The sequence below is a fragment of the Channa argus genome, chromosome 1 (assembly GCF_033026475.1).
Source record: "Channa argus isolate prfri chromosome 1, Channa argus male v1.0, whole genome shotgun sequence".
Lineage (NCBI taxonomy): Eukaryota > Metazoa > Chordata > Actinopteri > Anabantiformes > Channidae > Channa > Channa argus.
Window position 1 is genome coordinate 1,958,519 of NC_090197.1, and position 24,619 is coordinate 1,983,137.

The 24,619-nt window shown below is 41.9% G+C and overlaps 1 pseudogene; it reads left to right on the forward strand.

Moving 5' to 3' along the window:
- The first annotated feature begins 1,862 nt into the window (after positions 1-1,862).
- LOC137102160 (NLR family CARD domain-containing protein 3-like) lies at positions 1,863-17,967 on the forward strand (annotated as a pseudogene).
- Positions 17,968-24,619: the final 6,652 nt, after the last annotated feature.

Below are 24,619 nucleotides of genomic sequence, written 5' to 3' on the forward strand. Positions count from 1 at the left end.
CTTGGAGATGGTCACATCGTCAACGCACTTGCTGATGTAGCTGGTTACTGTTGACGTGTATTCCTCCAAGTTGATGGAATCGCCGTTGGTTGCGGCCTCCCTAAACATGTCCCAGTCAGTGCACTCAAAACAGTCTTGAAGAGCAGAAGTAGCTCCTGCTGGCCAGGTTTTCACCTGTTTCAGAACCGGTTTAGAGCGTCTGACGAGCGGTCTGTTTGCTGGAATTAGCATAACCGAGATGTGGTCTGAGTAGCCGAGATGGGGGCGGGGCTCCGCATGATACGCGCCGGGGATGTTTGTGGAAGCCCGTGCACAGCTCTTCAACATAGACGTCTCTGTGAGGGTGAGGATTCCTAAGTTCCCTTTCACAAATTTTTTTTGTTGGCCCCTTTCGTCCAACTTGGTTGTTGCCCTTATTGTCCCCAACTAACAAGGAGTTGTCAGGTAATGACACCTAACCATCAATGGCCTCATCCTCCTCATTGATTAGGAGTCGCCCGATTCCATCAGATTAATTCAACCAAGAACAACAACCTGAGCTCAATAGGAGTCATTTAGAAACCTCTTACCATTAAGCATTTTTTACCTCTGTCCTGTACGTCTGGGGACTTTTTTTTGTGTGGATCTCCATTTCCATTTTTCATTTCCTGAGAATGTTACTGTCCTGGAGTTTCTCTGGTCAGTCAGCACCATCTAGTGGACAGGTAGTAGAACTCCATCATCTGACACTGGGTTTCTGAAACAGGTTCCACTGGTTTTGACGTCACCCGGATGTTTTTTTGGACTTGGACTCTGAAGTTATGAGGATGTGACAGCGTCCTCAGATCAAATGCTCACAGACACCAGGACTGAGGAGGGACAATGAGCAGCTTCTTCTCTACACATGAAGGTGGAAAGTTTCTGGAAGTGGACCTGAAGTGAGTTCAGCAGGTGAGAATCCTACCAGAGAAATGTGTAAATGTGTGATGAACAGGATCACTGGGATCACATTGTGTTGTATCACTGTTTGACTGGACAGTAGAAATGTTTCTGGATGATGATGCTCTGTTTCCTAAGATCTGTTGAATTCTTCACATTTTGATTCTTCAGAGTTTCTCTCTGAGTTAAAGGAGAGTGGATTGAGAAGGATTTGCAGGTTTTACTGTCAGTGGTTCTCAGGTAGAACCAACAGCAGTTTGATTGTAATCTGAGCTCAGAGTGTCAGAACTGGTCGGACAGCTTGGATCAAATTGGCTGAGCTGCATTTTATCCAAAACACAACCATCTTCCAACACTGAGACAGACTTGCTTTGACTGAAAGCTCTTTAGCACAGTCCATGTGTGGACTGTCCCAGAGGCTGAAATGTTATGGGGAGGAGGGGAAAAGACTGTCCACATCCAACATTACTGAGGGTTTTTCATTCATGGAGCTGATTCCTGGTCAGTATCATCAAATCATTTGGTCACCAGACTAACTTTTTTCCAGGAATCACATTCATCTTCCATCAATGAGACAATATTGTCACAATAAAAGTCCTTCAGCCTTCTGTTAATCAGGCTTTTAATGTGAAAACAGTGCTGAGTGTGTTATTGGCTGTAGCTCTACATGGATCAGGAGAACAGCACAGATGAAATCAGTGACAATAATCAGTCTGTTAACTACTAGTTCTTGATGTAGGTTCTAAGTTTCAGCACTAGAGGGAGACATTTACAAGAGGACGTGCTGATGGGGGTTGAAGGTTTTGTCATTGTGAGGAAAAGCACACAGAGCTCAGTTAGATCTACGTTTTCCTGAGGGGATCAGAGGATGGATTAGAGGCATATGTGAAGATCTTTAAGATTAGTGACTGTTTGAAGACCAGGTTTTATTTGGATCTGTGTCAGTGGTTGCATGTGGTCTCAGCTGAATATTTTTTAGTTAAATAAACACATTCAAACGTTTAAACCTTGACCACTGATAACAGACTGTGAGTTTCCAGAGGTCAGAAATAGAAAACACTGTTTTATCTGTTTATTAGCCTTTAGTCCTCATCAGGTGACAGCTGAGGAAATGAGCAGATTCCAGCTCATTTACTAAGATAAGGAACATTGTCAGTGTTGTTGCTGTAAAGACTGAGCTCAGCTCTCCAGCAGGTGTGGACTCTGCTATGAATCAGTGTGAGGACAGAGAGGAGGGAGTCCCTCCCTCTAAAACCACTCTGTGTGGGGGACATGAGAGCCAGACCAAAGACCAGAGGTGAGATGAGGATCTCTAACTGTCCATGACTCTTGTCCATGTCAAATCAGTCCACCATCATTATTCCCACTCACTGTCACATCTGCCACTCAGCTCCTCAATAACAGCTTAGAAGAACTAATCATCAACTACTAACTGTCTTAGTTAACAAAGAGCCAACCACTGATTAGTCAACTAAGCAACTAAGATGAGACAGCATCTTTCATCAGATTCCATGTTGATGAACAGGAGAACGTTCCTCATCCACTGTCTTCTTACTGACTTTCTATCTGCTTCTAACATTTCAGCTGCTGACAGTCTGCTCACAATTCATCTGCTTTCAGCTTCAAACTACTTTTCATTTGTCTCTTGTTTGTTTGGATCAGGATGAAGAAGCAGAGACCAGACTCTGCTGAACCCAGCTGGGTCTCTATGAAGAGTGACTGGTCTATGGGTCAAGGCATTGACTTTAAAGACAAGCAACCTGCTGATTGTAGGTAAGAATTTAAAAAGGTATCTTGATGCTTAAAATCCATGCAACTGACCTGTACGACAAACATGGCCACTGTTTTGTCCTTCAATTCCCACCTCCATCAGAGAGTTAATAAGGAAAATCACTTTATATGTGAAGAGTAATGCAACCGCAAGGGGGCACAAGCCAGTGTCTTCTTGTGCCAGTCCCAAGTCTGGATAAATGCAGAGGGTTGTGGCAGGAAGGGCATCCGACGTAAAACACATGCCAAATCAAACATGCGAATCGTGACAAAGGCTTCCATACCGGATCGGTCGGGGCCCGGGTTAACAACGACCGCCACCGGTGCTGTTGACCTACAGGGTACCAAAGGAAATTGGACTACTGTTGGTCGAAGACGAAGAAGAAGAGGAGGAAGGTGTGTTCGTAGGCAGAGAGAGAAGAGGAAAGCTAAGAATGTAGGACTGACAGTAGGGACTTTGAATGTTGGTACTATGACAGGGAAGGCTAGGGAGTTGATCGACATGATGCAGAGAAGGAAGGTGGACATACTGTGTGTCCAGGAGACCAGGTGGAAAGGTAGCAAGGCTAGAAGCTTAGGAGCAGGGTTCAAGTTGTTTTACCATGGGTCAGATAGGAAGAGAAATGGAGTAGGAGTTATATTGAAAGAGGATTTTGTGAGGAATGTTCTAGAGGTGAAAAGAGTATCAGACAGGTTGATGAGCCTGAAGCTGGAAGTTGAAGGGGTGATGTTCAATGTTGTGAGTGGTTATGCCCCACAGGTAGGATGTGAGTTAGAAGAGAAGGAGAAATTCTGGAGTGAGTTAGATGAAGTGATGCAGAGCATCCCCAGAGGTGAGAGAGTTGTCATTGGTGCAGATTTCAATGGGCATGTAGGTGAAGGGAACAGAGGTGATGAGACTGTTATGGGCAGGTTTGGTGTTCAGGACAGGAATGCAGAAGGTCAGATGGTGGTTGACTTTGCAAAGAGAATGGAAATGGCTGTAGTAAACACTTTCTTTCAGAAGAGGCAGGAACATAGGGTGACGTACAAGAGCGGAGGGAGAAGCACTCAGGTAGACTACATCTTATGTAGACGTTGTAATCTGAAAGAGATCAGTGACTGTAAAGCATTGGTAGGGGAGAGTGTAGCCAGACAACACAGGATGGTGGTGTGCAAAATGATGCTGGTGGTGAGGAAGATAAGGAGGACTAAGGCAGAGCAGAGGACGAAGTGGTGGAAGTTGAAAAAGGAAGAATGTCGTTTAGTTTTCAGGGAGGAGCTGAGACAGACTCTGGGTGGATTGGAGGTGCTTCCAGATGACTGGACTACTACAGCTAATTTGATCAGGGAGACAGGTAGGAGGGTACTCGGTGTGTCATCTGGAAAGAGGAAAGCGGACAAGGAGACTTGGTGGTGGAACGAGGCAGTTCAGGAGTGTATACAGAGAAAGAGGTTAGCTAAGAAGAAGTGGGACACTGAGAGGACTGAAGAGAGTAGACAGGAGTACAGGGAGATACAGCGTAAGGTGAAGATAGAGGTGGCAAAGGCCAAACAAAGAGCATATGAGGACTTGTATGCTAGGTTGGACACTAAAGAGGGAGAGGTGGATTTGTACAGGTTGGCCAGACAAAGAGATAGAGATGGAAAGTATGTGCAGCAGGTTAGGGTGATTAAAGATAAGGATGGAAATGTATTGACAGGTGCCAGTAGTGTGATGGGAAGATGGAAGGAGTACTTTGAAGAGTTGATGAACGAGGAAAATGAAAGGGAACGAAGAGTAGAAGAGGTGACTGTTGTGAAGCAGGAAGTAGCAAAGATTAGTAAGAGTGAAGTGAGGAGGACATTGAAGAGGATGAAGAGTGGAAAGGCAGTTGGTCCTGATGACATACCTGTGGAGGTATGGAAGTGTCTAGGAGAGGTGGCAGTAGAGTTTTTGACTAGTTTGTTTAACAAGATCTTGGGGAGTGAGAGGATGCCAGAGGACTGGAGGAAAAGTGTACTGGTACCAATTTTTAAGAACAAGGGAGATGCGCAGAGCTGTGGCAACTACAGAGGAATAAAGCTGATGAGTCACACAATGAAGTTGTGGGAAAGAGTAGTGGAAGCTCGGCTAAGGGCAGAGGTGAACATTTGTGAGCAGCAATATGGTTTCATGCCTAGAAAGAGTACAACAGATGCAGTATTTGCTTTGAGGACGCTGATGGAGAAGTACAGAGAGGGTCATAGGGAGTTGCATTGTGTCTTCGTAGATTTAGAAAAAGCGTATGACAGGGTGCCGAGAGAGGAGCTGTGGTATTGTATGAGGACGTCTGGAGTGGCAGAGAAGTATGTTAGAGTGGTGCAGGACATGTATGAGAGCTGTAAGACAGTGGTGAGGTGTGCTGTAGGTGTGACAGAGGAGTTCAAGGTGGAGGTGGGTCTGCATCAAGGATCGGCTTTGAGCCCCTTCTTGTTTGCTCTGGTGATGGACAGACTGACAGATGAGGTTAGACAAGAATCTCCCTGGACTATGATGTTTGCAGATGACATTGTTATTTGTAGTGAGAGCAGGGAGCAGGTGGAGGAAAATCTAGAGAAGTGGAGGTCTGCTCTGGAAAACAGAGGAATGAAGCTTAGCCGCAGCAAGACAGAATACATGTGTGTGAATGAGAGGGACCCAGGTGGAACGGTGAGGTTACAGGGAGCAGAGGTGAAGAAGGTGCAGGACTTTAAGTATTTAGGGTCAATGGTTCAGAGCAACGGTGAGTGTGGAAAAGAGGTGAAGAGGCGACTGCAGGCAGGTTGGAACGGCTGGAGAAAAGTGTCAGGTGTGTTGTGTGATAAAAGAGTATCAGCGAGAATGAAAGGAAAGGTGTTCAAGACGGTGGTGAGACCAGCAATGTTGTTCGGCTTAGAGACTGTTGCACTGAAGAAAAGACAGGAGGCAGAGCTGGAGGTTGCAGAGCTTAAGATGTTGAGGTTCTCTTTGGGAGTGACGAGGATGGACAGGATCAGGAATGAGTACATCAGAGGGACAGCTCATGTTAGATGTTTTGGAGATAAAGTCAGAGAGGCCAGATTGAGGTGGTTTGGACATGTTCAGAGGAGAAACTGTGAATATATCGGTAGAAGGATGCTGAGGTTGGAGCTGCCAGGCAGGAGGTCTAGAGGAAGACCAAAGAGGAGATTTATGGATGTAGTGAGGGAGGACATGAAGTTAGTTGGTGTGAGTGAAGAGGATGCAGAGGACAGAGTTAGATGGAGGCACATGATTCGCTGTGGCGACACCTGAAAGGGAGCAGCCGAAAGGAAAAGAAGAAGACTTTATATGTGAAGAGTAATGAATCTACAATCTGTCAACATTCAGCCACTGTACTGCAATTTTCAGTGTTTCCCATTTGGTAATTTCCATTTCACTTGTTTACTCATCCATCCAGTCATTTTTATTCTCTCTTCAGAGTTGAGCAGCAGAGCTCAGAGGTTCACAGTGATCAGTTTGCCCAGCAGCATCAACCAGACCTGGACTCCATATTTATGGTCTGTACATGTCCAATCACACTTTGACTATGAACTACATAAAACCCAGACTGAATGTTCAACAACCATTCAGGTCCTAACAGAGTCCATGCTGCTGTGTTCAGACCAGCAGGTCTTCAGACTCACAGATGAATCACATGTTGTCTTCTACCAGTTTAAATGAAATGTTCACTTCTCATTCTGTTCCAGCTGCTGGAGGACAACATTGTCACTTTTGTGAAGCACCAGCTGAAGGAGATCCAGAGGGTCCTCAGACCAAATTACTCAAAATGCTCAGACAGTCAGAGGGAGGATGAGGAGGATGAAGAGCAGAGGAGGAGCAGCAGAGAGTCATTTGTGAAGATCACAGTGAACTTCCTGAGGAGAATGAAGCAGGAGGAGCTGGCTGACTGTCTGCAGAGCAGTAAGAGGATTTGAACAGATTTAACATGATGGAAAGAGGAAATGGAAACAGCAGGAGAGAGGTTTCCATTTCCAAACTCTGCTGTAAATATGCTGCACACATCTGTATCAGATCAGAGGCTTTTTGTCCTCCACTGATGGTAAAACTGATGGAGGAAGAAAAACTCTACAGACACTTAAATGTTTAGATTCTCTGATTTTCTGAAGGATCCACTCACTGATTTCATTTCTTCTTTGTTCATTCAGGATTTGAGGCTCCTTTGTGTCGACGTAAACTCAAGTCTAACCTGAAGAAGAAGTTCCAGTGTGTGTTTGAGGGCATCGCTAAAGCAGGAAACCCAACCCTTCTGAATCAGATCTACACAGAGCTCTACATCACAGAGGGAGGGACTGGAGAGGTCAATGATGAACATGAGGTCAGACAGATTGAAACAGCATCCAGGAAACCACACAGACCAGAAACAACCATCAGACAAGAAGACATCTTTAAAGCCTCACCTGGAAGAGATGAACCAATCAGAAGAGTGATGACAAAGGGAGTGGCTGGCATTGGGAAAACAGTCTTAACACAGAAGTTCACTCTGGACTGGGCTGAAGACAAAGCCAACCAGGACATACAGTTCACATTTCCATTGACTTTCAGAGAGCTGAATATACTGAAAGAGAAAAAGTTCAGCTTGGTGGAACTTGTTCATCACTTTTTTCCTGAAACCAAAGAAGCAGGAATCAGCAGGTTTGAAGAGTTCCAGGTTGTGTTCATCTTTGATGGTCTGGATGAGTGTCGACTTCCTCTGGACTTCCACAACAATGAGATCCTGACTGATGTTACAGAGTCCACCTCAGTGGATGTGCTGCTGACAAACCTCATCAGGGGGAACCTGCTTCCCTCTGCTCGCCTCTGGATAACCACACGACCTGCAGCAGCCAATCAGATCCCTCCTGAGTGTGTTGACATGGTGACAGAGGTCAGAGGGTTCACTGACCCACAGAAGGAGGAGTACTTCAGGAAGAGATTCAGAGATGAGGAGCAGGCCAGCAGAATCATCTCCCACATCAAGACATCACGAAGCCTCCACATCATGTGCCACATCCCAGTCTTCTGCTGGATCACTGCTACAGTTCTGGAGGATGTGTTGAAAACCAGAGATGGAGGAGAGCTGCCCAAGACCCTGACTGAGATGTACATCCACTTCCTAGTGGTTCAGTCCAAACTGAAAAACATCAAGTATGATGTAGGAGCTGAGATCGACCCACACTGGAGTCCAGAGAGCAGGAAGATGATTAAGTCTCTGGGAAAACTGGCTTTTGAGCAGCTGCAGAAAGGAAACATGATCTTCTATGAATCAGACTTGACAGAGTGTGGCATCGATATCAGAGCAGCCTCAGTGTACTCAGGAGTGTTCACACAGATCTTTAAAGAGGAGAGAGGACTGTACCAGGACAAGGTGTTCTGCTTCGTCCATCTGAGTGTTCAGGAGTTTCTGGCTGCTCTTCATGTCCATCTGACATTTATCAACTCTGGAGTCAATCTGCTGTCAGAATCAACATCCAAGTCATTTAAAATATTTAGAGACAAAACAAAACTAAAGCTTCTCTACCAGAGTGCTGTGGACAAGGCCTTACAGAGTCCAAATGGACACCTGGACATGTTCCTACGCTTCCTCCTCGGTCTTTCACTGCAGACCAATCAGAATCTCCTAAGAGGCCTGGTGACCCAGACAGGAAGTGGATCACAGACCAATCAGGAAACAGTCCAGTACATCAAGAAGAAGATCAGTGAGAATCTGTCTGCAGAGAAAAGCATCAACCTGTTCCACTGTCTGAATGAACTGAATGATGGTTCTCTAGTGGAGGAGATCCAACAGTCCCTCAGATCAGGAAGTCTCTCCACAGATAAACTGTCTCCTGCTCAGTGGTCAGCTCTGGTCTTCATCTTACTGTCATCAGAAAAAGATCTGGACGTGTTTGACCTGAAGAAATACTCTGCTTCAGAGGAGGCTCTTCTGAGGCTGCTGCCAGTGGTCAAAGCCTCCAACAAAGCTCTGTATGTGCACATAGACTATTTCAGATTAAGTGGATTGTTGCTGACATGACAGAAAACTAATGTTTGTAACTGGTTTCTTTTGTTTTGCTGGATTATTTTTAGACTGAGTAGCTGTAACCTCTCAGAGAGAAGCTGTGAAGCTCTGTCCTCAGTTCTCAGCTCCCAGTCCTCTAGTCTGAGAGAACTGGACCTGAGTAACAATGACCTGCAGGATTCTGGAGTGAAGCTGTTTTGTGCTGGACTGAAGCAACATCACTGCAGACTGGAAACTCTCAGGTCAGGATTCAGATTTTTGTAAACTGTCATTTGATAAGCTATCGTGATGAAGAGGTTTGCTGACTCAGCAGATTGTCAGCTGGGTAATGTTTTTGTTCTGACCACAGAAACTTGAATTGTTTATAAAAAAACAATTGAGTAAAGTTGCTCAACTATATTCAGTTGGACTCCAACATGTTTGGTCTGAAGAGAATAATCCCCACAACCAATAAAATATCAATAATTGAAGTGGACACAGATGAACTAATGGAGAGTGTTTAATTCAATTCAATTCAATTCAATTCAACTTTATTTATATAGCGCCAATTTACAACAAAGTCATCTCAAGGCACTTTACAGAATAAAGTCCAGACTACACAAGTATGTAGAAGCAACCCAACAAATCCCCCTTGAGCAAGCCCTAGGCAACAGTGGAGAGGAAAAACTCCCTTTAATGGGAGAAACCTCCAGCGGAACCAGGCTCAGGGTGGGCGGCCATCTGCCTTGACCGGTTGGGGTGAGTGGAAAGTGGAGAAAGAAAAGAAAAGAGCAACGAAAAGCAACAACGAAAAGCAACAACAAAACAACAAAAAAGCAACAACAAAACAACAAGAAAAGCAACAACAAAACAACAAAAAAGCAACAACAAAGCATCGTGCAGGTTGTAGGATATAGAATTAATGGTATACAGTAGTGACAAGTAAATGTATAGAGAAAAGCTAGTTCAGGTTGAGTGAGCAGTTTAACTATAAGCTTTATCAAAAAGGAAGGTTTTAAGCCTAGTCTTAAAAGTAGAGAGGGTGTCTGCTCCCCGAATTTGGATTGGAAGCTGGTTCCACAGGAGAGGAGCTTGATAGCTAAAGGCTCTGCCTCCCATTCTACTTTTGCAAACTCTGGGAACCACAAGTAGGCCTGTATTTTGGGATCGAAGTGGTCTAATCGGGCGATACAGAACTATGAGATCTTTTAAATATGATGGAGCTTGACCATTAAGAGCTTTGTATGTAAGGAGGAGGGTTTTGAACTCTATTCTAGATTTTATGGGAAGCCAATGAAGAGAAGCTAGTGAAGGTGAAATATGATCTCTCTTTCCTAATCCAGTCAGCACTCTTGCTGCAGCATTTTGGATTAATTGAAGGCTTTTTAGAGAGTTATTAGGACACCCCAGAAGTAGGGAATTACAGTAGTCCAACCTAGAAGTAACAAATGCATGGACCAGTTTTTCGGCATCACTTTGAGACAGGATGCTTCTAATTTTAGCAATGTTCCGTAGGTGGAAGAAGGCTGTTCTAGAGATTTGTCTTATATGTGACGTAAATGCCAAATCCTGGTCAAAAATAACTCCAAGGTTCCTCACCGCAGTACTGGAGGCCAAAGTTATGTCATCTAAAGTAACTATATTGTTAGACAGCATATTTCTCATGTTTTTAGGCCCAAAGAGGATGATTTCAGTTTTGTCTGAATTTAGAAGTAGGAAATTGTAGGACATCCAGGTCTTTATGTCTTTTAGACATGCTTCAAGTTTGACTAATTGGTTAGTATCTTCTGGTTTCACAGATAAATAGAGCTGGGTATCATCTGCATAGCAGTGGAAGTTTATGGAATGTTTCCTAATAATTTTGCCTAAAGGTGACATGTACAGATTAAAAAGTATTGGTCCTAACACAGAGCCCTGTGGAACTCCATAGCTAACTTTGGTGCATAAAGAAGAGTCATCATTAACATGAACAAGTTGGAATCTGTCTGACAGATAAGATTTAAACCAATGTAATGTGGTTCCTTTAATCCCAAATCTATGTTCTAGTCTCTGTAATAAAATGTTGTGGTCAATGGTGTCAAATGCGGCACTAAGGTCTAGTAAGACGAGTACGGACACAAGTCCATTATCTGAAGCGAGGAGAAGATCATTGGAGACTTTTACCAGTGCTGTTTCTGTACTGTGATGAACTCTAAATCCTGACTGAAAGTCTTCATACAAATTATTCCTGTAAAGGTGATCACATAATTGTTTTGCAACTACTTTTTCCAGGATTTTAGAAATAAACGGGAGATTTGATATTGGTCTATAGTTGGCTAAATCACCTGGATCAAGACAGGGTTTTTTAAGTAATGGTTTGATTACAGCAACTTTATAAGCCTTTGGTACATAGCCAGTTTCTAAAGATAAGTTAATCAAATCTAATATGAATGTGTCTATTAAAGGTAGAACATCTTTAAGCAATTTGGTTGGAACAGGGTCTAAAAGACATGTTGTTAGTTTTGAGGAGGCGATAGTTGAACTTAGCTCAGTGAGATCTATGGGTGAAAAACAGTCTAAGATGGATTGGGGCCTTATTGAGGATTCTAGAGCTGTTGTACATGAAGATCTATCTGTAATATTTGTAGGGAGGATCTGGTGAATCTTTTCCCTAATGGCTGCAATTTTATCAGTAAAGAAAGTCATAAAGTCATTGCTGCTCAAAGTTAAGGGAAAACTAGGCTCAACAGAACTATGGCTCTTAGTCAGCCTGGCTACAGTGCTGAACAGAAACCGGGGGTTGTTCTTGTTTTCCTCTATTAGTGCGGAATAATATGCTGTTCTGGCATCACGGAGAGCTTTTTTGTACATTTTTAAACTGTTTTTCCAGGCTAACCGGGATTCTTCTAAATTAGTGGAACGCCACTTCCTCTCTAATTTTCGTGACGCCTGCTTTAAGCTGTGCATTTGTGAATTGTACCATGGAGGTCGGCTCCTCTGATTCACTGCCTTCTTTTTCAGAGGGGCAACTGTATCTAGTATCATACGCAATGAGGCTGCAGAATCGTCAACTAAGTAATCAATTTGTACAGGAGTAAGATGGCTACTCACCATAGTATTGACACATGGTGGTGAAAAAGATGAAGAAATAATTTCTTTAAATGTATTCACAGCATTTTCAGATAAACATCTGCTGTAGTGGAATTTTTTTCCTAACTGCTGTATAGTCCGTTATTGTAAATTCAAATGTTATTAGAAAATGGTCAGACAAAAGAGAGTTATGAGGAAATACTATTAAATTATCAGTTTCAATGCCATATGTAAGTACAAGGTCTAATGTGTGACTAAAACAGTGAGTGGGTTTATTTACATTTTGGGAAAAACCAATTGAATCTAGTAATGAATTGAACGCAGTGCTCAGGCAGTTACTGTCAGCATCTACATGAATGTTAAAGTCACCCACTATAATGACTTTATCTGTACTAAGCACTAAATCAGATAGAAAATCAGAAAATTCTATCAAAAACTCTGAATAAGGGACTGGAGGACGGTACACGAGAACAAATAATAGTGGTTTTTGAGTTTTCCAGTTTGCGTGTGAAAGGCTAAGAGTAAGACTCTCAAATGAGTTATAACTATGTTTAGGTCTAGGAATTATTGATAAGCTAGAGTGAAATATTGCTGCTACTCCTCCACCTCGGCCTGTGCATCTAGGAACATGATAATTAATATGACTTGGGGGGGTTGACTCATTTAAACTGACATATTCTTCCTGCTGCAACCAGGTTTCAGTGAGACAAAGTAAATCAATTTGATGATCATTTATTAAGTCATTTACTAACAGAGATTTAGAAGAGAGAGATCTAATATTTAATAATCCACATTTAATAGTTTTGGGTTTTGGTTCAGTATGAGCATTAGTCTTAACTTGTATTAGATTTTTATGATTAACTCCCCTTGTATTCATTTTTGGTTTAAAAAGTTTAATTGGTCGTGGAGCAGACATAGTCTCTATGGGGCAAATAGCAGTGTGGTTAAGATCATAACATTCAGCAAAATAATAATATTCCCTGTGTGAAAAATTAGAGTCCATAAGAGCTGCATTTTGTCTGTTGGTAACGTCAGATTCTATAAATATCTCGGACTGTTTATACCTGTGGATGTTGTCGGGTGTTGGAGCGGAGGATGCAGGAGAGGTGAGCACATCAGAGCCACAGGTGTTTTCAATGGTCAGTCAGTCTCCGGAGACTGAGATGCTGTGGACAATGTTCTCAGTCAACATCCGTGATCCCAGAAAGTTCGGGTGCAGTCCATCTTGCTTGAAGTACTGAGGACAATCCCAGAAAAGATTGAAATTGTCTACGTAGAAGAGTCCGTGTGCGGAGACTTGTGGTTGAAGCCATGTGTGCAGGCTGAGGAGTCTGGAGAACCAGCCAACACCGCGACCCAGCGTGGGAATTGGGCCGGAAATGAAGAACCGTCTGTCGTGGAAATTCTCCAGTGAGTTGAAAAATGACACAAAGTCACGTTTCAGCAACTCAGACTGTTGGCGTTTGGTGTCATTTGTGCCAACGTGTATCACTACTTTTGTTGCTGTAGGATGTCTTTCAATCAGGTTTGGAATTTTCTCCGCTATGTCAGTGACTGTGGCTCCAGGTTTACTTCGGACTAACTACAAGGCTCCAATGTCATTGTATTATTGCCAGAAATGAAAGGAACAAATGATGGACATTAATTACTATAACACACATGAGATTCTGCAGATCATAAGCAGGAAAATATGTTTTCACTTGTGTAGCAAACTCCTCTGACCTCTCCAGTATCCTTGCAAAGGCAAAGAGCAGGTCCACAACCTGACTTGGTTCCATGACCCACCTTAATTCTAGTTTCTACAGTTGGCTGTTTAGTTGGTAAAAAAGGTGGAGCATGAATTTGAATGATGACATTTTATAGCCTAGATTTAGTTTATGGTTATGTCTCCAGTAAATGAATAAAGTTAATGTCTTGTCCTGTCATGGAAACGTGTGTGTGTGTGTGTGTGTGCGTGTGTGTGTGTGTGTGTGTGTGTGTGTTTGTGTGTGTGTGTGTGTGTGTGTAGTCTGTCAGGTTGTCTGATCATAGAGGAAGGTTGTGCTTCTCTGGCCTCAGCTCTGAGCTCCAACCCCTCCCATCTGAGAGAGCTGGACCTGAGCTACAATCATCCAGGAGACTCAGGAGTGAAGCTGCTGTCTGCTGGACTGGAGGATCCTACCTGGAGACTGGACACTCTCAGGTATGGACAGATGGAAAGACAACATCAGCTCTCACACTGTTTCTCTGACTAACTGAGGAACTCTGGTTCATGTTTAATGGTGGAGATGAGTGAAGGTGGATGAAGCTGATTCTGACTTTGTCTCTTCCTCCAGGTTGGACCATGATGGACCACAGAGACTGAAACCTGGTGTGAGGAAGTGTGAGTGTGTTTTAAGTTTGATTCCTGAGAACACAGCTGCACATGTTCCACTAGATTTGAACCTTTTCTTGACTGAAGAATAAAGATGAATTTCTCCAGAGTTTCATTCAGGATTTAGCTTCTGTTTTTTTGTCAGTGTGGCTGGAAAGATGTTAGAATTCAATCAATCAATTTCAAAGCCACAAACACAAAGTGAACACAGTGATCCAACAAAACTAAGAAATACATTTTATTAACAGTGGAGCCAACAGAAAGTGAACTTTGTTTCTTCTGGGTCTTTTGACTGTCACTGTGTCTTTATACAAGAGTTTTGTTACCTTCAGGTGCTGCTTGGTAACTAGTACTTCACAGGTTTGACCAATGGAAGTTGTGTTCAAGGACCCCTCACTTTCTTCTCAGTGTGTTTAATAAATCAGAGCTAAGGTGGCTTGTAGCAGAGTATGTGGTGGAGAGCATGCGGACAGAATCCTCATTAGCCACATTCAGACCAAGTTGATTCAGTCAAAGACTGAAGAGGTGAGTTTTTAGCTGCAGTTCATTTGGTCTTTAAAGGAAGGAGGTTTAACTTCAGGCTCTGTGAGGAGGACACATGAATGTTTGGGTCGTTTGCGTGAGAGCACTGGCGCTGACCTGTCATGAAGAGAATTAGAAATATGTGATTTGTAGGTGATATATCAGTGTTTTACTAATTGAGGTTTTGTACTTTGACTGAATCTTAGAGCCGATGTTTTGTGAAAGTAACACAAAAGTAACTTCAAAGTAATGATATTGTCTTAGGAGGTAATATTGTAAGTTAATGAACAGTTGGAACTAACGTGTAATATGACTTTTGAGCAGTAAGTGTCTGTGACTCAGTGCTTATTGTTGCCCTGGAACAGTACAAGAATACAGGTGAGCCCTCAAATGAAAGTGGTCTATTCAAAAGTGCCTAAAGTTCATCAGAACAGGTTTGTGTTTAGGCTGAGGTGAAGGAATTCATCCAGCTATTCACTACCTTCATCCCAATGTTTCCCCTGCTGCCTCTTCACCAGCACCTGCATAGGCCTGAAGCTACAGATAGTAATGGAGCCAGTGGTTAACGGGAGCTTCCTCCTTATAGTAACAGTTGTTGTGGTTGCTGGAAATGATTGAAGTTGGAAATACAGCTTTACTGCTTGGGACACATTCATTTCAGGGACATTTACATTTAGTCACATAGGTGTGATGTCACTTTATTAGGTACAACTGTACAATCCAACACGGCAGCTCGGCCACAAATTCAAATTTGACAATGTTAGAATTTCTCCGGTTTTAAGTGGAAACTGTCAGAAAGGTGATAATTCTACTCCGTGTTTCTTATTGAGGTCAAACCAAGTGGTGGAGTCGTACTGCAGTGCATTATAAGAAGAGGTGGTTCTAATGTTTTTCCCCCCCATTCATTTTAAATAGGGTGGTCAAAACATATATACAACATATACCAGTGTGTGGATATTGAAACTTTTTCAAATATTCAGTGTAGACATGTATTGATAAATCAATACTATTGACAACACTAATACAGACACCAGGAAAAAGTTTGCAGCAGCTTTAAAACACATTGAAACACCAGTGTTTAAAGATGAAGCTTCACTAAACACCAGGAGGAGAAAAATAGACTTCAAGTGGAAAAAAACACAGGTGTTCCAGAGTTGACTTGTGTCTAATGTGTGTATGATGTGGATTTCATTGATCCATTTCATAAAATGCTCAAGTGGATTGTTGTTCTAACTGGATTGTTGAATTTCACTTGAAATGGAGTCAAACATTCTTCACAGTTGAAGATGAAATGGAAGTTGGAATGATTTACTTTCAGTCATTGTCAGTAAAGTTGCTGATAAATCAACAGATGATAAACTGCAGCTGTTTGTGTCTTGTTCTCTCCATCAGATGCCTGTGAACTGGAACTGGACCCAAACACAGTAAACAGAAACCTACAACTGTCTGACAACAACAGGAAGGTGACACGTGTGAAGGAGGATCAGTCATATCCTGATCATCCAGACAGATTTGACTACTGGTCTCAGCTGCTGTGTAGAAATGTTCTGACTGGTCGCTGTTACTGGGAGGTCGAGTGGAGAAGAGGAGTTTTTATATCAGTGAGTTACAGAGGAATCAGAAGGAAAAGAAACAGTGATGACTCTTTGTTTGGATGGAACGATCAGTCCTGGAGTCTGATCTGCTTTGATGATGGTTACTCTGTCAGCCACAATAACAGACAATCATTCATCTCCTCGTCCTCTGTCTGTCACAGAGTAGCAGTGTATGTGGACTGTCCTGCTGGCTCTCTGTCCTTCTACAGTGTCTCCTCTGACAAACTGATCCACCTCCACACCTTCAACACCACATTCACTGAACTTCTGTATCCTGGGTTCTTGATCTATCCTGGTTCCTCATTGTCTCTGTGCAGTGTGTAGGTGTGAGAGTGTCTCCTGTGGACAGAAACTATGCTGACTGAAGATCAGCTGCTGAAATCAAAGTTCCTTCTGTTCACCATCACACACACTCTGCACCATTGATACTTGGACTTAAGAGAAACATTTGGATGGTTCTTTCATTACTGCCAATCATTTAGGTTGGTGTCAGGTTTGTGTTGATGATGAAGAAAATGTGTTCACTCTTGCACCAAGTCATCCATACTGTCCACCCTGAGTGTTTGTGTTTTCCTAATTAGAACTTCAGCACTAACAGCAAAGAAAGAGAAAAAGAATGGGCAGGATGCACAGACTGTGATCCTGCCTCCGGTAGAAGTAGGAGAATAATGACCACTCTGATGTGGACGCTCGACTTGTGTGGTTAGTGTGGAGCAGAGTTGTGTTGTTGCTCCTAACTCCATGAATATATGATGTGGGACATCACAGCCTTTGACCTGCTTCAAACAGGAAAGAAGCATTTGGTCAGAAAGCAGCTGCCAAGATGAAGCATGGAGATGAGTTGACTTGAGAGAAAATCTACAACACAACAATTTACAGCAGTGTCTTCATCTAAAAGCTGTTTCCACTTTCAGCAATTGCTGTGTCCAGATGGTTCAGAAGAGCAAAACCTAAGCCATAAAAAGCAACAGATATTTGTCCTATATTGGTTTAAACTGCCCTGAGAGTTTTAGGCTCCACCACATTTAGATTTCAGATTTTCAGCTTCATATATTTTATGTAATGTTGCTTCATTAAAGAAGAAAATCAGCAAGTCTGTGTGCGTCTCTCCATTTTGGATTTACTAAGAGTTCATAAGTTGCTGGCACCAGGACAAGTTGATTGAGGCTTGAGGTGTTTTTTTTAATTTGAACCTCAAAACCTCCTTAAATGTTAAGTCATCTGCAGTGGACACATGGATCACGTCCTAAAGCAGTAGAGGTTACACAGTAAAATCCCTGTAACTCCTTTTTTCCTCTCAACTCTTTAATAGAATCAGTTGTGTATTTTAAATTCACGTGTGTGTTTACATATTATTTCACTTGCATGTAGTTTAAATTGTCTGTAGAACTGTGTGAAGACATTTTGTTGAGATGGTTTGTTTTGAACAGATGAAATAAAAAAGCAATGAAAAGATATTTGTGCTGATCGTGGAGAATCTGAAGCTTTGATACTGACAGTGGTTAAAATGATTTAATTTTTCAATGCATAAAACAAACTGTGACATCTGCTGATCACATCCTTGGTATCAGACATGAATGGGTGAAATACATAATGCTGTTTTCTTGCTGGCAGTAATATTATTGGTATTTTGTTCAATAAAGTCTGTTATGAAATCAGATCACTGTAAAATGGACTTTTTAACCCTGAATGAACAGAACTAGAAGTATATCTATTATTAAAAAGCAGCACAACACCTCTCTGACATGAGTGTGATGTAATAAAGTTTCATTTGAGGTGGTCACATGATTTTTCTCTGCTTCGTAATGTGAGGTTCTGACAAACTGTCACAATACTTTTGCTTTGAAAGGTTGATGCTGTAAGTTCTGTTGTGGCACTAGACACAGAAACAGGGAACAGCTGCATCAGACAGTTGGCAGCAACATGAGAAGTAGATTTGCTGCTTCCTCTGATGACAGAGAGCTGTGTAGTGTTGGGATGTAGTGTTGCATTGTGGGATACTTTGACTGTAGTATATAGTAGACAAATGTACACACTCTACATTCAAGCGTAAGTACAAAATGGCAAACACATGTAGAACACTTGACAAAAGCACACAGACAGGATCTGGTGGATTATTTCTTTACTAACAAAGCTGCAAAAATACAGACAAAGCAGTTCACTGCTTTTAGCATAGTTGACCTGTTTTAATTTACTGCCCTCACACACACTATATACTGTAATGTTCTATATAGTGAGTAGGGAGGGAATTCAGACACAGCCCTGGATTCAGGTTTCAGTTCACTTTTGGGATTATACCCAAAGCACCCCTTGTGCTCTGAGCTGTCTTAAGTAATTATATCTATATTATTAGAAAGCATTTAATATATTCAAAGTGAGATATAAATTAGTCTAAACACAAAAAGAATCCGGAGTTTCAAATGAAAATTATTTTTTATTCGTCTCAAAGGTTCTGGGCAACAAATCAGGAGAATCCAACAGGCTGGTTTGTAGCAGCGTGTTGTGATCAACAGGGAAAATGGACAACACATGAATATAATCATGGTACAAAAAACTGGATCTGTGAGAAGTAGATTTGCTGCTTCCTCTGATGACAGAGAGGTGTGTAGTGTTGGGATGAAGCTGTTTGTCAAACTCTGAAATGTTCTTCCTGATCCTCAGAGTCATCTCACATTTGTTGACTTGTTCATTCTGTGTCACATGTTCATTCTGTGTCACATGTTCAATCCTCTTTATTCCATAGATATTGTCCCTCTGTGCTCTATGGTGCAGACAGAGTAGTGGGGTTGGAAGTCGTCCACACAACAACTACATGTGGACTTACTAACTCTGTAGTCCCACTAAACTGCTGCAGTCACAGGAAACTCTTCATGTTCACCTTCCAGTGAAAACCTTCATCAGGATGCTGAGAGCTTTAGTTTGGAAAATACAAGTTTTTCTTCATTGTTCGGACAAATAAAGTCTAATAAAAGTCTAATAATTAGTCCCTCTTGATTTCAATCAGCAGTCAGTAAAAACAAACATTGGCCACAGGAATAAGAAAATGAAAATACATCAACATGAGGAATTTAAGATGTTTTAAAAGATCACATCTATATATAAATATAAATGTGAGTCAGGATGTAAGAACATGAATCCACAGCACAAACAGAAACACAACGATATGTGTTCAACCAAATGACGGTGGAAACCAGGCTGGTTTCTATGCAGAGGAGCTGATGAGGGAAGTGGGAACAGGTGTGTAGGAAGGAGGGGACACAGGTGGATCTGGGAGGAGAGTCAGGTGACTGAAGGGATGGAAGTCTGAGGACATCTGGTGGACAGATGGAGATTAGCAGGAGAAACAGAATGTTTTCAATTAATTGCAAACTTCACCACCTTAACTTGAGTCAAGTTCTGGAAGTAACCTTTACTCATATTGCAGTATTTGTTTTAGCTTCCCAACAACCCTTAGATTAGATAACAGATGGATGGAAGCACTTGCAGTTTTACTTTCTATTACTTTTCTATTAAGTTTGTGTAGTTGATCTGTGTGTCCAGCTCCGTCCCCACAATGTCAACTGCAGCTTCCTTTTGTCTTTACTTGGTTTATTGATATTATTCATCTTCTTTATTTTCTGACACACCTGCAGCTGATTATGTTTTTCCTCCCTGTGAAAATGAGAGTCAGTATGGACATGACAGAGTTCAGGCTTCTTTGGTCTGAAACAAAAACTACAGTTGAATCCAGTTTTCTGTTGTTCATGTTTACAGACTATTAAAAAAATCTAGTTAATAAATGTGACACAGAGGAAACATCAGTTTTATTTATTACAACATAATAATCCTCATCAGTCTGCACAGTGATCAGAGGAGTGACAATGGAAATGATTTAAAACAAGAGTTTTCTATCACATTTTTATTAAGATCACAATCTATAAACTCATGATCCTGTATCTCAACAATATGAGTCACTAAGTCAAATTAATGAGATTCTTTCTCAATATCTTGACTTGGTCAGTGCCAGCTCTTGTTATAGGCCATATAGGTGGTAGCCTAGGTCACCACCTGCTGGAGGGGGGGCTGCTCAAGAAATAAAAAAATATATACAAGTAATCATTTGAAAACTCCCTTTAGTTGTTTCTCATTATTTGATTGATGGGGATTGAACAAGTTATTGGTGTGTATCTCAGGCAGCAGTTCCTGTTGACAGACCTCAACAACAAGTCATATTGCTGGGGTTCAGGCAGCATTGACCAGGACAGGAAGAGACTGAATAGGCTGCTAAGCAGGGCCAGCTCTGTCCTGGGTTGTCCACTGGACTCTGTGGAGTGGGTGGGGGAGAGGAGGATGTTTGCCAACTGGGTAACTCAAAAGAGCAAGAAGCATTTTTGAAATTTGTTGTTTTCCTCATAGGTGACACAAGCAAATGGTTGAGACGAAGCCTAATAGACGTACATACAGTTTTAAATGGACACTATTATTGAGAGCTACTTTAACTATCCAATGACAGGAAGATGTGCACAGCACTTCCTGGTGGTGTCTCATCACTTTGACTTAATAAGTCATCACTTTGAGATACAAGATCATGATTTTTTCCCCCAGTGGCAAAAACAGGCTTCTATACTGTATAGCCAACAGTTGGATGGAGGTGAAAAACAAAAAAAAATTTATGATAAATTTATGGTTTTAGATGAAATGTGTGATGGAAAATCACGTATGTACACTTTGAATGCTTATGTTTAGTCTAGTTGTACTGATGGAATGTGCTCATTGTGCTTGTGCAGGATGTTTTATTAAATTTATTAAATTTGGAGGATTTTGGCTTTTCTCAACTTGGTTCCTTTAGTAAAAACCAACTTGTTAAATTAGAAGAAAAATTGTTAAGACAAGAAAAGAGACTGAAGGTTAAAAAGAGAGAGTCACAGAAACATAAACAGATGTGTGACTTGCATAAAGAATGTTTGAGTATGTGGAAAACTGAAGTAGAGAATAGAGAAAGAAAACAAGTGCAAAAGCTTATGACTACTGCACCACACAGAACAGATAATGCTGCAGCAGAACAACCAAACACACATATACCACCACCATATACCCTCAGTGTGTCTTCTCTCTATCCAGACATTACAGCGATGAAACTGGACGCTGACTTGGACTCCTGTCCGTCCGTCCCACCACCACCAGTTCAAGGAGGAGAAGGAGGACAGGATCCAGAACCTGATTCAACTACCATCTCCACCATCATCTTCAAACACTTCTGGGGCATCTGGTTCGTCAGTCCAAATGCTGACCAGCTCAATTACAGATGTGCCCCAACAAGCAGAATTTAATGCACCTATGGTCGAAGTGGCTCGTCCAGAGGGCCCACAGCTGGTCTTCAGGGCTTGGACTGATGAAGACGTCTGTGCAGCTGGCAGTCACCTGCCTAATCCAGCTGACCCTGGTACTAATTTTGCTGAAGAACTTCAAATGTTCTGCAGAGACTTTAGACCCACTGGGGCAGAATTGAGACGACTCTTGGCAATGAAGGCAAAACCATCAGATCTGCAGAGGGTCATGGCAAAGCTGCCACAGTGTTGTACACAGGGAGGCTGTCAACAATCTGGCAGAAGAATTCAAAGTCAAATTCCCAGTAAAAATTGATATGTAAAATAACAGCTTGTAAACTACATGAAGATGAGACTGTTGATGATTATCTGCAGCACCTGACAAAGGAGTTTGATACTCACTGTGGTATTAAACACCCAAATGACTTGGGTGATTCTCCTGGGTCATGAGAAACCCACCTCCTAAATCACTTTGAGAGAACTTTCACCTGATATGAAGGAGTCAGATTGGAAGACATCAGAAGACGTGTCACACATGCTCAGACTCAGTCTCACAAGAATAAGAAATGCAGAGGGAGAAGAGTCAAAGAGAACTCAACCTGGCAGCCGCTAGTGTTAGTGAGCAAAGACTATGGTGAAACATCATGGGAGCTGGAGAAGCAGAGGGCGAGGAGCTAAGGATAAGTGACATAATTGTGGACAGAGAGGACATTTAGCCAGACAGTGTCCATTTGGGAATGTGGAGTGTCCTTATTGCCATTCAAGAGGACACAGATCCAGAGATTGTCCTGAGAAGCCAACGCAAGCGGCAAACTGACAGGAGGAGGAAAAGCTGGTTTTCCAGGGACAGTTGCAGGGTTCAGTCAAAAGGAGGGAGGTGAAGCACACACACACACACACACACACAGATTTGTCGCTAACTGCAATGAAGAAATGCTTGTGCAGACATAAAGCTCACACATGCTGAAGTAGATATAGAATTGATTGAGAAATGTGTCCAACATCTGGAAGCTAAATTTAAATCCCATGTGAAAAACTTTTTTCAGTTTGCTGAGGGAAAGTGTAAATTAAATTATAAGTAAATGGTCAAGAGGTGACATTTGTGGTGGACAGTGGAACAAGTAGGTCAGTAATAAAAGCACCTGAACTTCAAACACCTCCAAAGACGAGTGGTAACTATGTGTATAGTGTAGGTGTTTGTGGAAAACCACAAAAACAGCATTTGACTCTGTGTCTTGTGCTGATTCTCAAGATCAATCTTTCAAAATTGTGCCCCGTCAATTTATTAGGACGTGATTAAGGATGAAACTTGGGATTTGTTTGATGTCGACATCAGAAGGAAAACAAGTGTGTAGTAATTTGGATTTGCAGACACACACCATGGTGAAGTACAGTCCTGATTCTTTCTTACATGTGTATGAATGGAAGCTGCAGCTGTCTGTCTGGTCTGTAGAGTTACTCTCACGTGCACGTTCTCTGGTTTCCCCACTGTGCACAGATTTGATGTCAGAAGGTGATTTACATTGTACAGAGCATGTTTCACATGGCCCTGATGTTCCTCATGAACAAAGATGGGAGTCAGTGAAGTCAGATCACAGATGTGTCTGTGTCTCTGAATGAGGAACAAACCTGTTTCTATCATGTTCCAAATGCTGTTCCCCACATTTCATTAGCTAAGTCAGAATCAGATCAATGGGCAACTTTAGGCTGTTTTATTAAAAAGTGTTCTTCTGTGCCTGATGGAAACAACTTGAAACGGACTCAGCTGTGATGTTTTCACCGTCTCTGATCACAGAGTCTTTCATTTCTGTCCTGCTGCATCTGAGCAAAACACACTCACACACATCCTCCTTCTTATCAGGAACAGAGGCAGCAACTATACCAGCATTGAGAAGTGAGCCTGACTCCTTGAGGGCAAAACACAAATATGATGTAGGTTTTATAAAAAATTGGGAACCAGTTTTGATAACAACAACAAAAAGACAATGTCTTCAGTTTTGTATCCAGGTTGTTCTACTTTAAATAGTTTCATAACATCACAGTTTCCTGATTGGAGTAATTTACACAACAAACTGCAGCTACAAGTTATTTTTATCAAACATTCAAATGAATAAAAATCTGTGAACACATTTGTTTCACTTCCTCAATTTTCTCTGAAGCAGACAGAAGGTTGAACCCTGACAGCAGCATCAGTAAAGTAGATCATGTTACTGCATTTCTCTCTGCCACAGCTAGTAGTTTATACTACAGTAGAAAACAGTCAGTGAAGTTCAGCTACTGTCCGTCTGTCTCAGTCGTCTCAAGATGTCTTCAGATATTTACACCAAACCAGATTTTTCCAAGAAGGTGAGATGCAACAGAAAGGTGGAGGAAGATGGAGGAGAGTGGGAGGAAAGAGAGGTGGATATCTACGAGAACACGTATGATATCAGAGATGATGGCTCTGATATTCAGTCACAGGAAGAAGGTAAGTGATTGGACACAGGTGTAAATCTGCTTTGTTGCTCTGTTCTGTCCACACAGCATCTACTGCACATCTGTTCATCTTGTTGCTCTTCCTGAACTTTCTTTCTTTTATTCTCCATTAAAGGTTTTTTAATGGGCAGTAACTTATTTTCTTATATGATTTGAGCATCTAAGGTTAAAGGATGTTGATGCAAATTATCTCTTTAAATTTTTGATTGAAATAAAACTTTATTCAAGCTGAAGTGAAAAAAGAAACATCATGTTCTGCTGACAAACTGCTGACTACATGTAAACTAACACAGGTTTCTGTAGAAAACTCATATTCAGGGGTTTTGTTGCTGAATGTGTTCAGTTTTTGGCTTCAGTCCTACTGGTCACAGTTTAACAGTGAATCAGTTGTCAGATCTGTAGAAGCATCAGCTCTGGTACAGAGTTTTACCACAGAGTGCAACAAACACACAACAGGAAGAAGTGGGAGGTGTAAAGTGACTGTGAGTCAGTTGGACACTTCTGTGGACATTTTGAACAGATGTCAACACAACCACAGACCTGAACCACGATGCTTGTGGGTAAACCACCATGATTAAAGCTGATGATCAGTAACAACCATGTTGTTTTGTCTCTGTAGGACCACAGACTCAGAATCATCCTCCAGTCCACAGA